This window comes from Dasypus novemcinctus, chromosome Y, assembly GCF_030445035.2.
Source record: "Dasypus novemcinctus isolate mDasNov1 chromosome Y, mDasNov1.1.hap2, whole genome shotgun sequence".
Classification (NCBI taxonomy): Eukaryota; Metazoa; Chordata; class Mammalia; order Cingulata; family Dasypodidae; genus Dasypus; species Dasypus novemcinctus.
This window is the reverse complement of record NC_092216.1, coordinates 27871024-27892559: the sequence shown is the minus strand read 5'-3', so window position 1 is coordinate 27892559 and position 21536 is coordinate 27871024. Positions and strand designations below refer to the sequence as shown.

The window sequence follows — 21536 nt, the reverse complement described above, 5'->3', positions numbered from 1 at the left end:
ATGGAAAGTCTGAGATATTGAGGACTCAAGAGGTGTGAGTCTCTGGGGTGTGGGTCACCAGAGTCCAGGGGACTCAGACCTGGCAACCTCAAGTCCGGTTAACAGGAAGCCTGGGAGCACCACAGTGCATCACAGCCATCAGGGATCCTCACAGCTGGGGGCCAGCCCTATGGGTGTGGTCACGTCCACAAGCTCTATCCTGTGTTCTGTACCCTACAATTCACTCACTCACTAGGGTCTATTGTGTGGTATATCACCAATTGACTTCAGGAACCCTCCCACCCTGTGGTCCTCCAGAATGGCCACCTGGGGGCGCCTCTAGCCTGCAGCCAATTTAATGACTCAGATCAATATCCATGTCCGGGGTAGGGGCTCTAGCCCAAAACACTAATAACAGAGTCCAAACCCAAAATTCCCATGCTTTGCAAAATATTCCCTTAATCAGCTTCCAAACATCTCCCACCCAGGAGACCCTGGTGGCGTCTCTTTGTTGCTATCACTTTAAGACCACTGTAGATCAGCAGCCTGGCTTGGGGGGGCATGGCTCTAGGCAGAAGCGCTATTGTTTGTGTCCGCAATCAAAAATTCCCCCCGCTTTGCCATAAAACTCCTGTTGGTCTGCCCAAATCGGTTTGTAAGTGCCTCCCGTCCCACCAACCCCCCAACAGGCCGCCCAGGGCCCATAAACTCCCCAGTACTGCAGAGCCTCCAAAAAAAGAGAAAAACCCCCGCTGCAGTGGCTCCCCGCTCTGTGGCAGCGCCGGATGCTGCAGCTCTGCCCACCAAGGAGGGAATCTTCCGTGAGCAGCTGGGACCTCCGTGTATATTTCACAGACACATCCTCTCTGTTACGTTCCCTCCAAATCAATGTCCAGACCCTCCTAACCAGCAAAAATCCCAAAACAGCCCAGTCCCAAAGAGCCTCCAATGCCACCCAGCCAACTCCCTGCAGGAGATACTATCAGGGAAGTTCACTCAGCCACCATCTTCTGTATATTCTTATGAATATTTTTCTCTCCATCTCTGTTTTTTAAAATTGATGTAAAAATTTTAAATACTGAAATGTACTGATCTTAACTGCATGCTTTGTCATATTTCTGAAACTTTCATCCTCTGTCCCTACAGTACCAATGACCCTATCAAGGTATGAATCATTTACATTAATCTGGAAAATAATCCCTATACCCTTCACTCATTACATACCCCCCCCCAACATATTCACCAATGTTCTGATTTTCTATTATCATAAATCAGTTTTGCCACATGAAATAAATTGGAATTTACATTTTGGTGCATGCATCTTTTGCCCAAACATTGTTTCATAATCATTCATATTTGGTAGATCAGCAAGTTCTCCCATTTTTTTATGATTGTGTCCTTTGACTTTGAATGACTATATTACAAAATGTTTCTTCATGTTCCTCTTGGTGGATACTTTGGTCCTTCGAGTTTGGGATATTATGACCATCCATGTATATGTCCTTTATAATCAGGACATGTTTTTCTTTCTCCTGGGTGATAGAAAGGAAAGCTTAATCCCAAAAGATCCTTCACATCTCAACTAATTGCTTCCCTATTATCAACACTTAGTATTTGTGTAGGATCTTTATTAATTTGGTTAAATTAAGTCTTTTGCCCATTTTTAACTTGGGTGATTTGTCATTTTAGTGTGGAACTGTAGAATCTCTTTATATATCATGGATATTAAACCTTTACTGGATATGTGATTTCCAAAATCTTTTTCCATTAAGTCGGTTTCTTTTTCACCTTCTCACACCTTACCCGTACCTAACACCTTAAACAAAAATTAATTGAAAATGAACAAAAACCTGAAGATATGAACCAGGACCATAAAACTCACAGAAGAAAATGTGGGGAAGGATCTTCAGATATTGTGTTGGGCAACTGTTTCTTAGACTTACACTCAAAGCACATGCAATGAAAGAAAAAATAGATAAAGGGAACCTCCTCATAATCAAGTCATTTGTGCTTAAGAGTACCTGGTCAATAAAGCAGCCTGCACAATGGAAGAAAATATTTGGGAGTTGAATGAAAATGAGAACAAAACATATCAAAACCTGTGGGACAACACAAAGACACTGCTAAAAGAGAAATTTATAGCCCGCAATGCTTATATTTAAAAAGAAGACATAAGGAAGCAGTTGTAGCTCAAGTGGTTGGGCACCTGCTTCCCACATGTAAGGTACAGGGGTCGGTCTCCAGCTCTGGTACCTAAAAACAAACAAACAAACAAAAAATCACAGCCAAAATTGAACCAACTGCACATCTCGAGGAACTAGAAAAAGAACAGCAACTAATCCTAAACCAAGCTGAAGAAAAGAAATAGTAAAGATCAGAGTAGAAATAAATGAAATCAAGAACAAAAAAACCCATAGGGAATGGGAAGGAGCTGTGGTTCAATCCGTTGGGCTCCCATCTACCATATGGGGGGCCCTGGGTTCACATCTTGGGGCCTCCTTATGAAGGCAGGCTCCCCCGTACTCTGTGGTGAGCCGCCAGCCCTGGCACCGCAGAGTGCTGCCCAGCCTGCAAGCACCGTGGAGTGCTGCTGCCCACAAGTGCCACAGAGATCTGACACAGCAAGGTGACACAACATAAAAGGGAGACAAGAAACAAACAAACAAAAAAACACAGCAGAGCATGCAGTGAATGGACGCAGATACCAGAAAACAAGCAAGCCACAAAGAGGGTGGGGGAATAAATAAAAAATAAATACAGACACAGAAGACCACACAGTGAATGGACACAGAGAGCAGACAGCAAGCAGCTTGCAAGGGGTGGGGGATATGAAATGAATGAATAAATGAATGACTGAATGAATGAATGACAAAATAAATAAATGAATGAATGCAATAGGGAGAATCAACAAAACGAAAAATGAAAAGTTGGTGCTTTGAGAAGTTCAACAAATTTGACAAAGCCTTAGGGAGAGTAGTAATCAAAAAAGATGCAAATATATAAAATCAGAAATGAGAGGGACACATTACCACTGGCCCTGCAGAAATGAGAGATCAAAAAAGGATACTATGAACCACTGTGTGCAAAAAATGAGACAATGTAGATGAGATGGACAAATTCCTAGAAAACATACAAACTTATACTAGGGGTTCTGAACAAGGGTTTGACAACCCCCAGGGGTCCCTGGGAAGATTACAGGGGGTCTTTAAGCTTGAAGGAATTTTGAATAATCCTAAATTTAATTTAAAAGATATGCCAATGTTAAGTGTCAAAAACTCTCCTGCTACATTCTGAGAAAGCATTCGTGGTTTTCACCTGGCAAAGGGATCTGTGGAACAGAAAAGGATAAGAACGCCTGATCTCCACTGACTCTAGAGGAAACAGGAGATCTCAAACCAATCACAAGTAAAAAGATTGAAACAGTCATGAAAAACCTCCCAAAGGGAAGTGGATTTGGCTTAACTGATACAGCATCTGCCTACCACATGGGAAGCCCAGGGCCTCCTGACCCACGTAGTGAGCTGGCCCACATGCAGTGCTGATGTAAACAAGGAATGCCATGCCACACAGGGTGTCCCCAGCATAGGGGAGCTCCACGCACAAGGAGTGCACCCCATAAGTAGAGCTGCCTGTACAGAAAAGTACAGCCTGCCCAGAAGTAGTGTCGCACACACGGAGAGCTGATGCAAAAGATGATGCAACAAAAAGAGACTCAGATTCCCGGTGCCGCTGACAAGAATACAAGCAGACACAGAAGAATACACAGAGAGCAGACAACTGGGGGGTAAGGGGGAAAGGGTGGGAAATAAATAGTAAGTCTTTTTTAAAAAAACTCAAATTTCCCAAAGATGAAAAGTTCAGGATCAGAAGGCTTCACAGGTGAATTCTTCCAGTCATTCGAAGATGATCTAATACCAAACTTGCTCAAGCTTTTCGAAAAAAATTGAACAGGAAAGAACGCTACCAAACTGATTCTATGAAGCCCACATCACCCGAATATCAAAACCAGATAAAGATACCACAAAAAAGAAAATTACAGTCCAATATCGCTAATGAATATAAATGCAGAAAAGTCTTCAACAAAATACTTGCAAACCAAATAAAAAATCACATTAAGAGAATTATCACCACAGTCAGGTTGGTTTTATCCCAGGTATGCAAGGGTGGTTCAACACAAGAAAATCAATTAGTGTAATAAACCACATTGATAAATTGAAGAGGAAATATCACATGATCTTCTTGACTGATGCAGAAAAGGCATTTGTCAAAATACAGCACCTTTTTTTGATAAAAACAACCAAAAGATAAGAATAGAAGGAAGCTTTCCCAATATGGTAAAATGTATATAGGAAAACCCTACAGCTAGCATGGTGCTCAATGGTGAAAGGTAAAATGTTGTGGGCAATTGGCTCACCTATCTGTTGCTTCCTGTTATTATACATGAAGTTGCAATTTCTTCCTGTTATTGTAAATGTTACCTTATTGTACATGTTGCAGATGCTTCCTATTGTGAGCTGATTGCAGCAATAGAAAGCTTTCTTGCTGAGATTAGGAACAAAACAAGGATGCCAGCTGTCACTATTGTTATTCAATATTGTACTAGAAATTCAAGCTAGAACAATTAGGCTAGATAAAGAAATAAAAGGCATCCAGAAAGGGAAGGAAGAAGTAAAACTTCCACTATTCACTGAGGATATGACTGTATACCTAGAATCTCCTGAAAAATCCATAAGAAAGCTACTAGACCTAATAGACAAGTCTGGCAAAGTGGCAGGATACAAGATTAATTTGCAAAAATGAATAGCACTTCTATACATTACTGGTGTGCCATCTGAGAAGGAAATCAGAAAAAAAATTCATTTATAATAGTAACTAAAATAAAATATTTAGGAATACAATTAAGCAAAGATATAAAGGGCTCCTATTCAGAAAACTCCAACACATTGCTAAAAGAAACCAAAGAAAGCTTAAATAAATGGACAGCCTTTGTTCCTGGAGTGGAAGGCTAAATATCTTTAAGATGTCAATTCTACCCAAACAGATTTACATATTCAATGCAATCCCAGTGAAAGTCCTGTCACCCTTTGTTTGCAGAGATGGAAAAACCAATGATCACATTTGTTGGAAGGGAAAGTGTCCCTGAATAGATAAAAAATGACTTGAATAAAGAACAAGGTTGGAGGACTCTCACTTCTGGACTTTAAAGGATATTACCAAGGGAAGCAGATTTGGCTCAACTGATCGAGTGTTCACCTAACATATGGGAGGTCCAGTGTTCAAACCCAGGGCCTCCTGACCCATGTAGTGAGCTGGCCCACATGCAGTGCTGCTGTGCATAAGGAGTGCTGTGCCATGCAGGGGTATGCCCCATGTAGGGAAGTGCCATGTACAAGGAGTGCACCCCCTAAGGAAAGATGCCCTACATGAAAAAAAACAGAGCCCACCCAGTACTGACACCGCACACACGGAGACTGATGCAGCAAGATGACACGATGAAAAGAGACACAGATTCCCAGTGCTGCTCACAAGAATGCAAATAGACACAGAAGAGCACACAGCAAATGACACAGAGAGCAGGAAGGGGAAATAAATAATTAAATAAATAGATCTTTTTTAAAAAGAGAAAAATAAAGCATATTACGAGATAATGGCAAAAACAGCATGGTACTGGCATAAAGACAGATTAACCAAAGGAAACAAATTAAGAATTCAGAAATAGACCCTCACATCTATCATCAAGTATTTTTGGCAAGCCTGTGAAGCCTTTCCAGCTGGGCCAGAACAGTCTACTCCCTTGGTGCGGGGAGAACTGGATATCCATAGCCAAAAGAAAGAGGATGCCTATCTCACACCTTACACAAAAATTAATTCAAAATGGGTCAAGACCTAAATATAAAAGTGACAACCATAAAAGTGCTAATAGAAAATGTAGGAAAACATCTTTGACATCTTGTGACCAGTGGTAGTTTCTTAAACTTTACACCCAAAGCACAAGCAACAAAAGATAAAATAGATAAATGGGACTGCCTTAAAATTAAACACTTTTACACCTCAAAGGATCTTGTCAAAAGGGTGAAAAGGCAGCCAATTCAATGGGAGAAAATCTTTGTCAATCACTTATCCAGGCTAGTGGAAGCGTTTTGGGTCTGGAATCCCTACACTACACGGTGGCTTTAACACAATGAGCTCTCTCGGCACTGGGTATGCTCTGTCAGCCTCTACATTCCCTCCTGATGGGAGAGTTTTTCAGGTTGAATATGCTATGAAGGCTGTGGAAGATAGTAGTACAGCTATTGGAATCGGATGTAAAGATGGTGTTGTCTTTGGAGTAAAAAAATTAGTCCTTTCTAAACTTTATGAAGAAGATTCCAACAAACGGCATTTTAATGTTGATCGGCATGTGGGAATGGCGGTAGCAGGTTTGTTGGCAGATGCTTGTTCTTTAGCAGACATAGCAAGAGAAGAAGCTTCCAACTTTAGATCTAGCTTTGGCTGTAACATTCCACTCAAACATCTTGCAGACAGAGTGGCCATGTATGTTCATGCCTATACACTGTACAGTGCTGTTAGACCTTTTGGATGCAGTTTCATGTTAGGGTCTTACATTGTGAAGGATAGTGCACAACTCCACATGGTTGATCCATCGGGTGTTTCATATGGTTATTGGGGCTGTGCCACTGTAAAGCCAGGTAAGCTGCAAAGACAGAAATCGAAAAGCTTCAGATGAAAGAAATGACCTGCCGTGAGTTTGTTAAAGAAGTTGCAAAAATAATTTACATAGTACATGATGAAGTTAAAGATAAAGCATTTGAACTAGAGCTCAGCTGGCTTGGTGAATTAACTAAAGAAAGACATGAAATTGTTCCAAAAGATATAAGGGAAAAAGCAGAGAAATATGCTAAGGAATCTTTGAAGGAAGAAGATGAATCTGATGATGAAAATATGTAACATTTACATGTGCTTCTGTTTTAAATTTCTGTATAGTCCCATGTAAACTATTTAGCCCAATGGATTATTATATACCCAGTAACAAGTTTTCATTAAATTTTTGTCTTATAATCATTGATGTTTGCTTAATATCTGCTTAACAAAATTACTGTGGCAATTGAAAACCCAGTACTCAGAATTAAAATGCCTGCTTTAACATTCCTTAGAGGCTGTTGGATCATATGAATTTAAAACCCCAGTCCACTAATGTAGAAGCAAAAAATAATCTGCTGGGCTGTTATTGCCCAGTTTTGTATTTAAATGATATTGGTTATTCTCCTCTCTTAAACTTTAGGTGTAATTTAGAAAAACAGATCCTACAACATGTGAGCTAAGAATGTTTCTCTTTTCCTTTATTGTCATAAGGAGGAGTGGATTTAAAAATTAAAGATCCTAATCTGTCACTTTAGAAATAAATCACATATGCAGTAAGGGTTTAATATCCAAGATATGGAAAGAAAATATACAACTCAATAGTGAAAAGACAAACTTCCCGATTAAAAAATGGGCAAAAAAACTTGAAAAGAAATTGTCCAAAGAAGAAATACAAATGGTGAAGACACATGAAAAAAATGTTTTTCATTAGCAGTTAGGGAAATGCAAATCAGAACTACATGAGATATCATTTCATACCTATTACACTGGGTACTCTTAATGTTGGAAAACTAAATGTTGGGGAGGATATGGAGAGATGGAAACACTTATTCACTGTTAGTGGGAATACAGAATGGTACAGCCATTGTGGAGGAATGACTGGCATCTCCTAAGGAAGTTGAATATGAACCTAGCATGTCACCTGGCAATATCATTACTATGTATGTGCTTGGAATAACTGAGAGCAGAGACACCAACAGACATCTGGACATTGAAATTCACAGTGGCATTATTCATGACTGCCAAAAGTTAGAAACAACCTGGGTGTCCATCAACTGATGAATGGATAAACAAACTGTGGTGTATACACATAATGGAATATTATGCAGCTGTAAGAAGAAATGAAGTTGTGAAGCATATGACAACATGGATGAACCTAGAGGACATTATGTTGAATGAAGCCAGACACAAAAAGACAAATACTGTATGATTGTGCTATTATGAACTAAATATGAAATGTCAACTCATGAAGTTAATAATTAGAATATAGGTCACCAGAAAAGAAAATGAGGGTAGAGAATGGAAAGCTGAAGGTTAATGTATGCATAACTGGTAAAAAGGTTATTTGTAAATCTTTGGAAATGAATAGAAGCACATCATGGTGAGTGTAATTAGCTGAATTCTATATGGGTATGACAGTGGTTGAAAGGGAAGTCTAAGGACATGTATATTAATAGAAGGAAAGCTAAAAACTGTTACATGGGACTTCATAAGACAGTGAAACCTCATGTAAAGTATGAATGTGGGTGATATTGTATGTATAAGACCATTTTTGTAAAATAAAAATACAAATATACTAGAGAGAAAAGAAAAGAACAGCAGCTTTTTACAGCAGTGGAAACAGAGAGACTTAGAGGGAATGAGATTTTTTTTTGTTTTGTTTATTTTATTATTATTGGAATAATGGAAGTGCTGTAAAATGCCCGATGTAATGAATGCACAAACATGTGATTAAATGGAATAGCATCCATCAGTTTGGAACAATTTATGCTTTATTATTATGTGTCAATAAAATTGATTTGTTTAAAACATTGCTAAAATAAAAGAAAAAATAAGGAATTTTAGTCTTCAAAAGACAACATGGAGAAAGTACAAGTCAAGCCAACTAGTGGGAAAATACTTTTGCAATCCATATATCCAAGAAAGGACTCATAGTGTTAATATAGAAATAACCTTTACAAATTAATAAGAATGGCAAAGAGCCCAGTAGGAAGATGGAGAAAACACTTGAAAAGGCCCTTCATAAAAGTGTATTAACAAGTGGCCAATTAATGTATGAAATGAAGGATCTTCTTCAGTCAAAGAACTTGTTCAAAGAACAAAGGCTTGTTCTTTGTCTTTGTTTTTTGGAGGTACCAGGAACCAAACCTGGGATCTCCCTTGTGGGAAGCAGGTGCTCAATCACTTGAGCCACATACACTCCCCCCTCCCTTTTTAAAAAATTATATATTTCCTCCAGGGGATTCTAGCTTTTTGTCCATAGAGATCCAGTGCATCTGGGTCCCTACTTAGTCTTGAGGACCCAGAAATTTCCTGATACAAAGAATTCAGTCAAAAAGTATGTATTGAATTAATAAAGGATACAAAATGTTTGCATGATTTTATGAGATTTTAAAATTTTAAATGTATGATAAATTCAATCAGAGTGAACAGGGCGTGTCCCACAGAATGAAGCCTGGCCAGCTTTAGCAGCTGTGTAATCAGGGTGTCCCTTGAAATGTAATTCTGATTAGGTTTATGAACTCTTCCTCCCTGTATAAAGGGAAGACAAATAGAGGAGATTTTTAACCAGAAAAGAACAAGATAAAGAGTACAGGACTTCAGTAGAAAAGCCAAGTGCTGCTTTCCTGTGGAAACTACTTTGGAATCGAGTTGGCTTCACTCCTATGGTTTCAGTTCTGGTTATTTTTCCATCTAATTATATAATGTCCTACTCCATGGCTTTCAACCTGGGACAAAGGGTAGTCGGTGTTGACAACATGAAGCAGTGGAAGGAGTTCCTGTGAGAAACTGAAATACAGTTATCTTGCTGTTTCCACAAACACCTCAAATCACTCAGGACATCAAAGACATAGTGCTATTAATATAATAATTGCCCATCTTCTCTTTAATAACATCTGGATTCTTAAAAGGTCAATTGCTTTCTCAACTTTGGTTGCATAGCATTGAAGTAGATTTGGCCTCAATACTTTAGTAGGATGGAAACAACATGGGTGTTTTTCAAAGTCATTTATTTTGAAATAATATCAAAGATATGAAAAACTGCAGTAGGAGTGAGTGCAGCTCACTGCTTGAGCTCCTGCTTCCTGTGTACAAGGTCCTGAGTTCAATCCCCCGTACCTCTTTAAAAAAATTCAGGAGTAGGTACAAAGAACCCCCAATCCAATCCCTTCCTTAGATTCACCAGTTGTTTCCCCAGTTATTTTAATTTTATCCCATTTGCCCACTAATAAACATTTCACAAAAATATATGTATCTGCAAAACAAGGACACTCTACTAGAACACCCCAAATGAGGAAATCAGCTGTGCTTCAATGCTGTAATCCCATTCACAAACCTCTTCAACTTTTATCTACTGTCTTATTCTTCTCAAACTCTCTCAAAAATATATTTTTCCAGTCAGCTTTATCCAGTCAACTTCAATATGGAGTTCCTCCTGAAAAGTTCTTTCATTTTCACATCTTTGAGAAATTAATGATCACAAATGGCCCCGACCTTTGCCCAGTGTTTCCTCTTGAGATTTAGATCCTACATTCAGACCATCAGGAAGTTAGGAGTGCAGCCCGTCAGTAGATGTAGGAGATCCCCTTTGGGTCATCACTGGTGATGTGAACTTGATAACCCCATGAAGTTTCTCTAGGTTCCTTCTCATGCAAAAACATGTTTTCACTTTACAATGAATGACATATTATGAGGACATAGTCTGGTATCAATACTGTAGACCCCAACCACCCTCCATCCCCCATCCTCTCATCTGAATCAACTACCACTCTGATGGTTGTCAAATGGTAATATTTTTCCATTTCCAGCACTGCTTCTATATATCTTACGTAGCTTTCTACCTTAAAAAGGCTTGCTTACTTCCTGTTTATTTGTTATAGCACTACAGATTAAGGTATTCAGTTTTATCAATATATTCTCATCTATTATCATTGTTTATTTTAATGCACCAATTTTCCCAGATCGCACTAGTGGGATATCCTTCAAGTTGATTCAGTGAGGCCCCAGATAGGTCATCTGTGCTTAGTCTAGGAGGGATTCACAGAAAAGGGTTAAATAGTTCCTGACTTCTTTGTCCAAACTGCACGCAATGTCACAGGTCCTGTTTCTTTCATCAAGTCTTACGGACATCCATCATCGAATATTTAAAATTCACCCTTACCCTCCTCAATTTTCTGTTGGTGTACTCTCTTGTCGACATGTCAAAGCATCTGAAACCTAAAATGCTCTTTTGGACATACCTGTCTCATCCTGTCATTCTTTAAGTTTGTTCATGGCTTCCCACTGTCCTTAGGAGAAGGACCATAGGGCTTACAATGGCCTTCAGGTCCTGAATACTTCAATTTCCTTCAGTTCATTCTGCTCTTAGTTTCTGCAAAGAATAGTCTGATGTTGCTTGGGTTTTGTACATTTTTCCAGTAAACCAATTCCTATCCCAAACACCTTTTCTAAAACTTTGCCCAGTTAAATCTTTAAGGTTTTAGCTATACATGATGTTTTCCAAGGTATGTCCCATCTGAACTGATGAAATCCTCTGATACTAAGTGCATAATTTAACATTGTCATTTTCACTTTAAATTCACTTCTAAATCAAACTGAAACACCACAGGGGCAGGTGGTTGATTGATTTGCCTGTATAATTCCATTCACTGACTCTAACAAATCTTTACTTCCCTTGGAAAATGGCCAGACAGGAAAGACAAAGGGTAACCAAAAAGTATGTTATCTAAAAAATAGAATATATGATTACCTAAATTATTTTTATAAAAATCTGCACTAAGTTTTTGTTTTTTGTTTTTCAGAGCAGTGAATTTTTAAGAGTAAATATTATAAGGAATGCAAGGTGTATTTCTAGGAATTGGTCCATGTTGTCAAAGATACCTAATCTGTTGTGGCACAATTGCTTAAAGTTTACTTTTAAATCCCATTTTAGCAGTGTTACCACTTTCATTACTAACTTTAGTGAATTGATTCTTTCCTTTATTCTTTTTTTTAAAGATTTATTATTTCTCTTCTCACCTCCTCCCCTCAATGTCTGCTCTCTGTGTCTACTCCCTTTGTGTTCTTCTATGTCTGCTTGCACTCTCAGAGGCACCAGGAAACTGGATCTCTTTTTTGCTGCATCATCTTGCTGCATCAGCTCTCCATGTGTGTGGTGCCACTCCTGGGTGGGCTGTGCTTTTTTTGTGTGGGGAACTCTCCTTGCAGGGCAAACTCCTTGCACATGGGCACCCCCACATCAGGGACACCCCTGCATGGCACAGCACTCTTTGCATGTGACAGCTGTGCGCATGGGCCAGCTCACCATACAGGCCAGGAGGTTCTGGGTATCGAACTCTGGACTCTCCTATATGGTAGGCAGATGCTCTATCAGTTCAGCCACATCTGCTTCCCTTTCCTTTCTTCTTAATCAGTCTACCTATAGGATTTTCAGTTCTATTGATCTTTTCAAATAACCGAGATTTATTAATAGCTGTGTTGATTCTATTGATTTTCTATTGTCTCATTCATCTCTGCTCTAATCTCTATTTCCTTCCTTCTTCCAGTTTTGGGTTTAGTTTGTTCTTCTTTTTGTATTTCCTTAAGGTGTAAAATTATGTTATTAATTTGAGATGTTTATTTTTTAATTTGGTGTTTTTGGCTGCAAGTTTCTCTCAGTAATGTTTTCTGTGCATCCTATAAGTTTTGATATGTTCTGTATTCATTTCTGTTGATCACAAAATGTCTTCTAATTCCCCTCAAGATTTCATCTGTGACCCATAGGTTGATTCGAGTGTGTAATTCAATTTTCACATATTTGTGGAACTTTCATGCCACTTTGGCTAAAGACGTTCCTCATAATTTCAGGGTTTCTATGTATGTTGTGGGGTAACATAGGGTCAATTCTAGGAATGTTCTATGTGCACTTGAGAAGAATATATTCTACTGGGTCCTGTTGGTGTATAGTGTTGTTCAAGCTCTCAATATTCTTTTTAATCATCTGTATAGTTTTTCTATCCATTTGTGAAAGTGGAAATTAAATTTTCCAAATATTATGGGAGAACTATTTCTCCCTTCAAATCTGTCATTTTTTCCCCTCCATATATTTAAGTGCTCTGTTGTTTCTTGCATATATGTTTATAATTATAATGTGATCTTGATATATAGACCCTTTTATGGATATATAAATACTTTTTTGTCTTTTAAGGATATATAAATACTTTTTTGTCTTTGTAACCATATTTGTTTAAATTTTTTCTGCTAATAACTCGAGTCTAACTCTCTTTTCACTATTATTTGGGTGCAGTGTCTCTCACTATTGTCCATTCTTTTACTTTCAACCTCCCTGGGCATTTGGATCTAAAGGGGTCTGGGACCAGGATACTTCAGTGGTAGAGCACCTACATCCTAAGAGCCAAGATCTTCACTAATGTAACTGCCTTGTGTACAGTTAAAAATATTTAATATTGCTATAAAGCATAGTCTATATTCCCATTTTTTAATATGTCCCCAATAAAGTCTCTTTGAGTCTTTTCTCCTCCATTATTAGATCCCACCTAGTATTTTGTATTGCATTTATTTATTTATTTTTTGGTGTTTTCTTGTTTTAATTTTATTGATAAGAAAACATATTCATAAACAATACAATCCATCTAAATTGTACAATCAGTGACATTTAGTATAACCTCAGACTTGTGCATGCATCACTTTTACCCTGATTAGAGCATTTACATTACAGCTGAAATAAACAGAAAGAAGAAAAATAACAGAACAAAAACAAATGAAAAACCTAAATCCATACACCTGCATAGTCATCTCTCAATCTCTCTATCCTTCTTCTGCCATATGTCACTTCTAGTGTATTCCTGTCTGTATATTTCTTTGGTTTTACATTTTATATAAATAGAGGCAAACAGAATGTAGCATTTTAAATCAGTATCTTTCACATTGCATAATTCCTTTTCTGTCTGTCTTTCTTCACTCAACATAATGTCCTCAAGTCATGCCTGGAGTCATATGATTGACTTCATTTCTATTAAATCAAAGCTATAGTGAAATATATTTTCATGCCTACTAGAATGACGACTATTACAAGCAAACAAAGAAACAAAAACCCCCAAAAACTACAAGTGTTGGAGAGGATATAGAGAGAGGAATTTTTAGTCATTGTTAAGAATGGAGATCAGCACATATACAGTAGAAAGCTATTTGGTGGTTCTTAAGGAAGATAAATTAAGATCTGCAATTTGACCCAACATCACCACTGCTAGATATATATCCAGAATAATTGAAAGGACACAGACATCTCCACACCAATGTTCATAGCAACCTTATGCATAATTTCAAAAAGATGGAAACAACTCAGGTGTCCATCAATACATGAAGGAATGAACAAATTGTGTTGTATTGCATTTAATCGTCATTGACTTTACTTGCTCCTTTTTTATATTGTAGAAACATATATACAACATATGCTTTACCATCTCAATTCACTCCCAACCATACCATTCAGTAGGATTAATTACACTACTGTATTAAGGTCACCACCATTCATTACACAAACTTTCCTATCACCCTAAATGGAAACCCTGATTCTGTTATGCATTCTCTTCTCCTTGACCCTCTCACCTGCACTCAGTAAGCTGTAATCTACTTTCTGTATCCGAACTTGCCTATTCCAGTTATTTCAAAGGAGTGAGGTCATACAGTATGTCTCTGTGTCTGACATTTCACTCAATGTCATTTTTTCCTAGGTCATCCATATAGTGTAGCATGTATCAGGATTTCATTCCTTTTACAATGGAATACTATTCTCTTGTATATATACGTACCACATTTTTTATTCACTTAATTGTGAATGGATACTTGGGTTGCTTCTATCTTTTGGCTGTTGTGAAAATGCTGCTATGAGCAGTGGTTTACAAAACTATTGTTTGAGTTCTTGTTCTTCCATTCTTTGGCTCTATACCTAGAAAGAGAATGCCAGGTCATATGAGAGGTGTGTGTCCTCCAAAAGATTTTCCACGTGTTTGTATCATTTTTTATTTCCCACCAGAAATGTAGAAGGGTATCTGATTGTCTGCCTATTCACCGATATTCTTTTTTTTCTCCTCTTTTATCACTAGACTTTTATCATTGTGGAACCATGTATAAAATAATGCTCTCTTTTTACGTTATGATCGTTTTTCTAATATATCTCATTTCTCTCACAGTGATAGTTAAATCTCATTATAGTTAATGGTATATCCATTTTCTGCTGTAATCATTTTATCAGTAACCCCTTATGTTATAATCTCATTACTTGATAAAATTATATCTATTTGTTAAGAATAATAACTGTTACCATGATTTCATGTTCTTTAGTGCTTTTTTTTCAACAAATATTATTTTCGCATATTACTAAGAGCATACAATTCATCCAAAGTGTATATTCAATGGTATATGGTATAACCACATGGTTGTGCACTTGTCTCTTCAATCAATACTAGAGCTTTTTAATTTAAATAATAATAATACACACACACCTAGAAACTTCTTCACCTCTTAATCTCTTTCTGTTTCCCCTGCTGTATATAGCTGCTATTTCTGGCTTTTCTTGCAGAATTATTTCTTTATCAAGCAGTTTTATTGAGATATCATCACATGCCATATGATCTAACTAAACTGTAGAATCAATGACTTAGTACAGTCACAATGCTGTGCTTTGATTGTCACCAAAAAATCTTTCATTACTCTAGAAAGAGAAACAGCACACCCCTTAACATGTGTTCTGTAGCCCTACATAACCACTGATCAAATTTCAAAAATTAACTCAAAATGGATCAAGGACCTAAATATAAATGTTACTACCATAAAACCCCTAGAAGAAAATGTCAGAAAAAATCTTCAAGATCTTGTAATAGGTGGTAGATTCTTTTTTTTGTCTTTATTTTTAAATTGTTACATTAAAAAAAGACGAGGTCCCCATAAACCCCCACCCCCTCCCCCATAACAACAACTTCCTCCATCATCATGAGACATTCATTGCACTTGGTGAATACATCTCTGAGCACCGCTGCACCTCATGGTCAATGGTCCACTATGTGGTAGATTCTTAAACCTTAAACCCAAAGCATGAACAACAAAAGAAAAAATACATAAATGGGACCTCCTCAAAATTAAACTCTTTTGAACCTCAAAGGACTTAGTAAAAAACATCATCCTCTTTTATGGCTGAATAATATTCCTTTGTGTAGATACCACTTTTTGTTCATTCATTCATTTGTTAATGGACACTTAGGTTGCTCCCACCTTTTGTCCACTTTGAACAATGCTGCGGTAAGCATTGTACCAATATCTATCTGAGTTCCCTGCCTTCACTTCTTTTGAGTATATCCCAAGAAATGGGATTGCTGGTTTTATCATAATTCTGTTCTTAACATTCTGTGGCACTTCCAAACTGGTTTCTGAAGAGTCTGCACCATTTTACAATGCTGCTAGCAATGAATTAGGATTTCTATTTCTTTGTAGCTTCACCAACATTCACTAATTTTTGTTTTGTTAGTGATTGCCATTTAGTGGATGTGAATTAGTATCTCATTGTGGTTTGGATCTGCATTTCCCTGATAACCAATGATTTTGAGTATCTTTTCATGTGCCATTGACTATTTGTATATCTTCTTTGGAGAAATTCTACTTAAATCACTAGTGAAGCCTTATTGTCCTTGACTTCACTACATTGGGATGTTTTGGTTTTTTTTTCTTTAAGCAATTTTATTAAGATATCCTCACATAGTATACAATCCAACTAAAGTATACATTAAATGGCTTTTGTAAAAATGAATGCCTTGAGCATTCATCTCTGCACTCAATTTTAGAGCATTTTCATTACCCCAAAAAGAAAAACCTTACCCATTAGCAGTCAACACTCAATCCCTCTGTCCTTCCTCTGTCATTCATAACCACTAATCTAATTCTATCTCTACAAATTTATTTATATTTACATTTTATACAAATGGAGTCTAACAATATGTAGCACTTTGTGTCTGGTTTATTTCACTCAATTTTTTTTAACATTGATGGAAAAATATTAATATTTTACTATTTTCTACAGTCCATTGATTGCTTTAGGTGTATTTTCACCCAAATACCACCCTATTTTTTAATACCATGCAGTATTAACATTTGTTCTGATTTGGGGAAGAATATGCTTAAATTTCCACTGTTTTAAAATTTTTCTTTAAAAAGAAACATTGATTGCACAATTGTTACATAAAAAATTTAGGGGACTCCCATATGTACCAATCCCTAGCCCTCATTTTCCCACATCAACAATATCCTTAATTAGTGTGGTACATTTGCCACAATTGATGAACACATCTTAAAGCATGCCACTAAGTGTTGATTATAGTTTGCATTGTAGTTTACACTCTCACACATTTTCGTAAGTTATTACAAGATATATGATGGCCTGTACCTGTCATTGCAATGTCATTAATGACAACTCCCAAGTCCCAAAAATATCCCCAGATTATACCTATTTTTCCTTCTGCCTCCCCTGAGAACCTCCAGTGTCCACTGCCTCCACATTGGTAAGAATCCTCCCATTGCTAGGATCACTTAGATCCCATGGAGCCAATGAATGGCACTATCTTGGATGTAGTTGCAGACTCTCTGTTTCTTGAGATGGCAGTGGTCAATTATTATCTGGATAATTGTCCTAAGTGAGTCCAATGAACTGGAGAGTAGCTGTTGCAGATCTGTTGAGATTTGGGACTCTCCTGGTACATGGACAGCCCAGAGATTTGAGTCTCTAGTACTAACAATAGGTTCAAAAGGAAGGAGCAAAAGAGCCATGTTAGGAAAACCACCACTGAGTCCAACTCTGTCACATGGAGCATAAATTCTGAGTAGGGCCTGCTGGCAGGGTGCCAAACTCCTGATATGTCTGCCCTGCCTATATTGTCCATTTGTCTAGAAAGAGAAAAGACACCTACTCAATGGGAAGAAATACTTGATAACCATATATCTCATAGGGGCCTAATATCTAGCATTTATAAAGAAATCCTACACATCAAAAATTAAAAAATCATACAACCCATTTTTTAAAAATGAGCAAGAGATTTAAATAGACACTTCTCTAAAGAAGAAATACAAACGTCTGAAAAGTACATGAAAACATACTGAACATCACTAGCTATTAGGGAAATGCAAATCAAAACTACAAGAGATATCATCTTACACCCATTGGACTGGCAGCTATTTAAAAACAGGACTACAAGATTTGGAGAGGATGTGGAGAAATGGGAACCCTTATCCACTTCTTGTGGAAATACAGAATTGTGCAGCCATTGTGGACAGTTTGATGGTTCCTCAGAAGCTAACTACAGAACTGCCATATGATCCAGTAATCCTTGTGCTGGGAATATACACAGAAGAATTGGAAGCAGGGCCATTAACAGATAGATGCACACCAGTGTTCATAGTGGCATTATTCACTCTTGCCAAAAGTTAGAAACTACCCAAATGTCCATCAAGAGATGAATGGATAAATTGTGGTATATACATATAGGGGAGTATTACTTAAGTGTAAGAAAGAATAGGATAACATGGGTGGATCTTGAAGACCTTACATTGAGTAAAACAAGCCAGGCAATGAAGGACAAATATTTCATGACCTCATTGATATAAATTAAGTACATTGAGCAGACTTAGAGGCTTAAAGTCTGAAAGATAGGTTTACAGGAGACAGGAAGAAAGTTATGACAAAATCTGTGATAAGGTGGAAGGCTGTAATTGTGGAGTGGATAGGTAAAATAGAGTGAAGTGATGCTACTGAGATGAGTGGTACTGGTCTCTGATGGGGGGAAGGTGGGTTTGACTATGTGGACCTGGGGCAAGGTTGAGGCAGTAAGCAAGTGAACTATTGGGATGTGAAGGTAGGTGGTTAAAGTACAACATTGGGAATGTTCTTTTGGCAAATATGGCTTGGGTGGGTTATTGGTTTAAGGTGTTGGATGTGGGGGCATGTAGGACAAAGCACACGTGGAGCAGGGTTCTAGGGAGTATGTAGTGTTCATCTGGTCATAGTGTGTTGTATCAGTGGCTTGAGACTCATATAATGAGTGGGAATGTGTTGGATTCCCATCCTGGGGAGTCCTGGTATGGTCTCAAATAGAAGGGCAGGAGTCTTTTCAGAGCATAGGCAGTGCCTGATAGGGGAGGACAAGCCAGAATGTCAAACCCTCAAGTAACTATGAACCTTGTCCTTCAATGAATTCAGCTTGATGGTTACCATGGGTCTGGAGGGGAGGGGGAGGGAGGAATAGAATAAATCAAACATGGGACATTTTTGGAGAGATGGAATGGTTCTACAGATCCTTGAATGATGGATAGACCATGTCAAACTTCATCAAAATCTATAAAAGTATATGGTCCAAAATGTAAACCATACTGTGAATCATTGACCATGGTTACCAACAGTGTTTCAATATTTGTACATCAATTGTAACAAATGTAGCTTCACATGTAAAATGTTATTAGTAAGGGAAAGGGGAAATGGCGGAGGATGTTGGGTATATGGGAATCACCTATATTCTGGACCTGACTTCTCTTTCTCCACCCTGCTGTTGTTTCTTGGGTTTTTTTGCAGTCTTTGTCCACTCGAAGTGTGATCTTCTGTATCTGTTTCTCTTCTTGTCTTTCTCCTCTGGGATTCACTGGGATTCAATCCTGGGGACTGCTGATGTGGAGAGATGTTCCCTGTCAGGTGCACCACCTCTGTTCTTGGTCTCTGCTGTGCTTCACCTTGACTCTCCCCTTCATCTCTCTTTTGTTGTATCATTACCTTGCTGTGTGACTCACTTGCATGGGCATCAGCTCATTGCATGGGATCTTGGCTTGTTGCATGGGCTTTCAACTTGTCCCATGAGCTCTTGCACAGGCACTCGTCTCATCATGTGGACACTCAGCTTGCCATACAGACACTCACGTGGGTCCTCAGCTCACTGTGCAGGCACCCATATGGACACTTGCCTTGCCACCCAGTCACTCAATTCACTGCATGGATGTACAGCTCATTGCATGGATGCACAGCTCACTACATGTGCACTTTGGCTCACCATGTGGGCACTGGCTCACCACACAGGCACACTTCTCTTCTTTTTCACCAGGAGGCCCCAGCAATCCAACCCAGGTCCTCCCATATGGTCGATGGAGGCTCTATCACTTGAGCCACATCTACTTTTCTGTAACCTAAAGCTGCTTTGAAGACAAAATGAAAAAAAAACAGGGTGAAAAAATGTAAGATAATGTCACTGTACAAACAAGACAAAAGATCTCACAATATTTGTACTGTTGACCACACTTATTGTCACTATGCTATATAGTCTTATGTTTCATCCTCTAGGTTTCCTTCTAGTGATATACATGAACCAAAACTTTTCCTTTCAATCACAACCCTACCCACATATTAGTTCTGTGAATTACAATCACTGTAATGTGCTGTCATCACCTCTACCTATTTCCAAACCTTAACAATCAATCGTATTACAAATCCTGCACAAGTTAAGCCTCAGCTTCCCATTCTTTAGCCTCAATCTATCTTCTGGTGAACTACATTCTAGCCATCCCATGAGTATACTGATTGCATTTAATTTATATTAGTGAAATCATATATCCTTTGTCCTTTGGATCTGGCTTGTTTCACTCAACATAATGTCCTCAAGGTTCATCCATGTTTACACATGCATCAAGAATTTATTTCTTCTTACAGTTGAATAATATTCCTTTGCATGCATATACCACATTTTGTTTATCCTTTCATCTGCTGATGGATAACTGGCTTGTTTTCATCTTTTGGCAATTGTGAATAATGGTCATATGAATATTGGCATGCAAATGTCTGTTTGAATCCCTGCTTTCAGTTCTTCTGAGTACATATCTAGTGGTGGGATTGACAGGTCATATAGCAGATCTGTATTTCACTTCCTTAGGAACCACCAGTCTTCCACCAAAAGTTGCACCCTTCTACCATTCCACTGGCATAGAATAAATGTTCCTCTTTCTCCATATCTTCTACAACACTTGTAGTTTTGTTTTTTAATAGTGTTCATTCAAAAATACATGAAACAGTATCTCTATGTAGTTTTGATTTGCATTTTCCTTACAGCTATTGAACATTTTGAACATATGAACAAAGATGTTGAACATTTTTTCATGTTTTTTTCTATTTTTATGTCCTCTTTCAAAAAATGTCTATTCAAGTCTTTTGCCAGTTTTTAATTGGATCATTTGTCTTTTTACAATTGAGTTGTAGGATCTCTTTCTATGTCATGGATATTAAAACCTTTGCATTGGAAGGTTTTTGATAACATAATACCTGTTTGTTCTTGGGCTTTTGAGACCATCTCTTTCTTCTTGAGTCAGTTTAGTTATTTTGTGTGTTTCTGGGAATTTGTACATTTCACATAAGTTATTTCATTTGTTAGCATACAGTGAATCTCAATATCTTCTTATAATCCTTTTTCTTTCTGTAACTTCAGCAGTAATATTCCCCCTTTCAATGCCAATGATTTTTATTATATACATCCTCTCCTTTTTTGATCAATCTGTTTGTTCTAAGTTTGGGTATTTTATGTTTTCATTGTCATTCATCTTTTGATTTCCAAACTTCCTGTGATTTCTTTTACCCATTGGTTCCTTAAAAGTATATTGCTTAACTGCCACATATTTGTGAA

The 21536-nt window shown here is 37.8% G+C and overlaps 1 pseudogene; it reads left to right on the top strand.

The window, feature by feature from the left end:
• The first annotated feature begins 6160 nt into the window (after positions 1-6160).
• LOC139438304 (proteasome subunit alpha type-3 pseudogene) lies at positions 6161-6927 on the top strand (annotated as a pseudogene).
• Positions 6928-21536: the final 14609 nt, after the last annotated feature.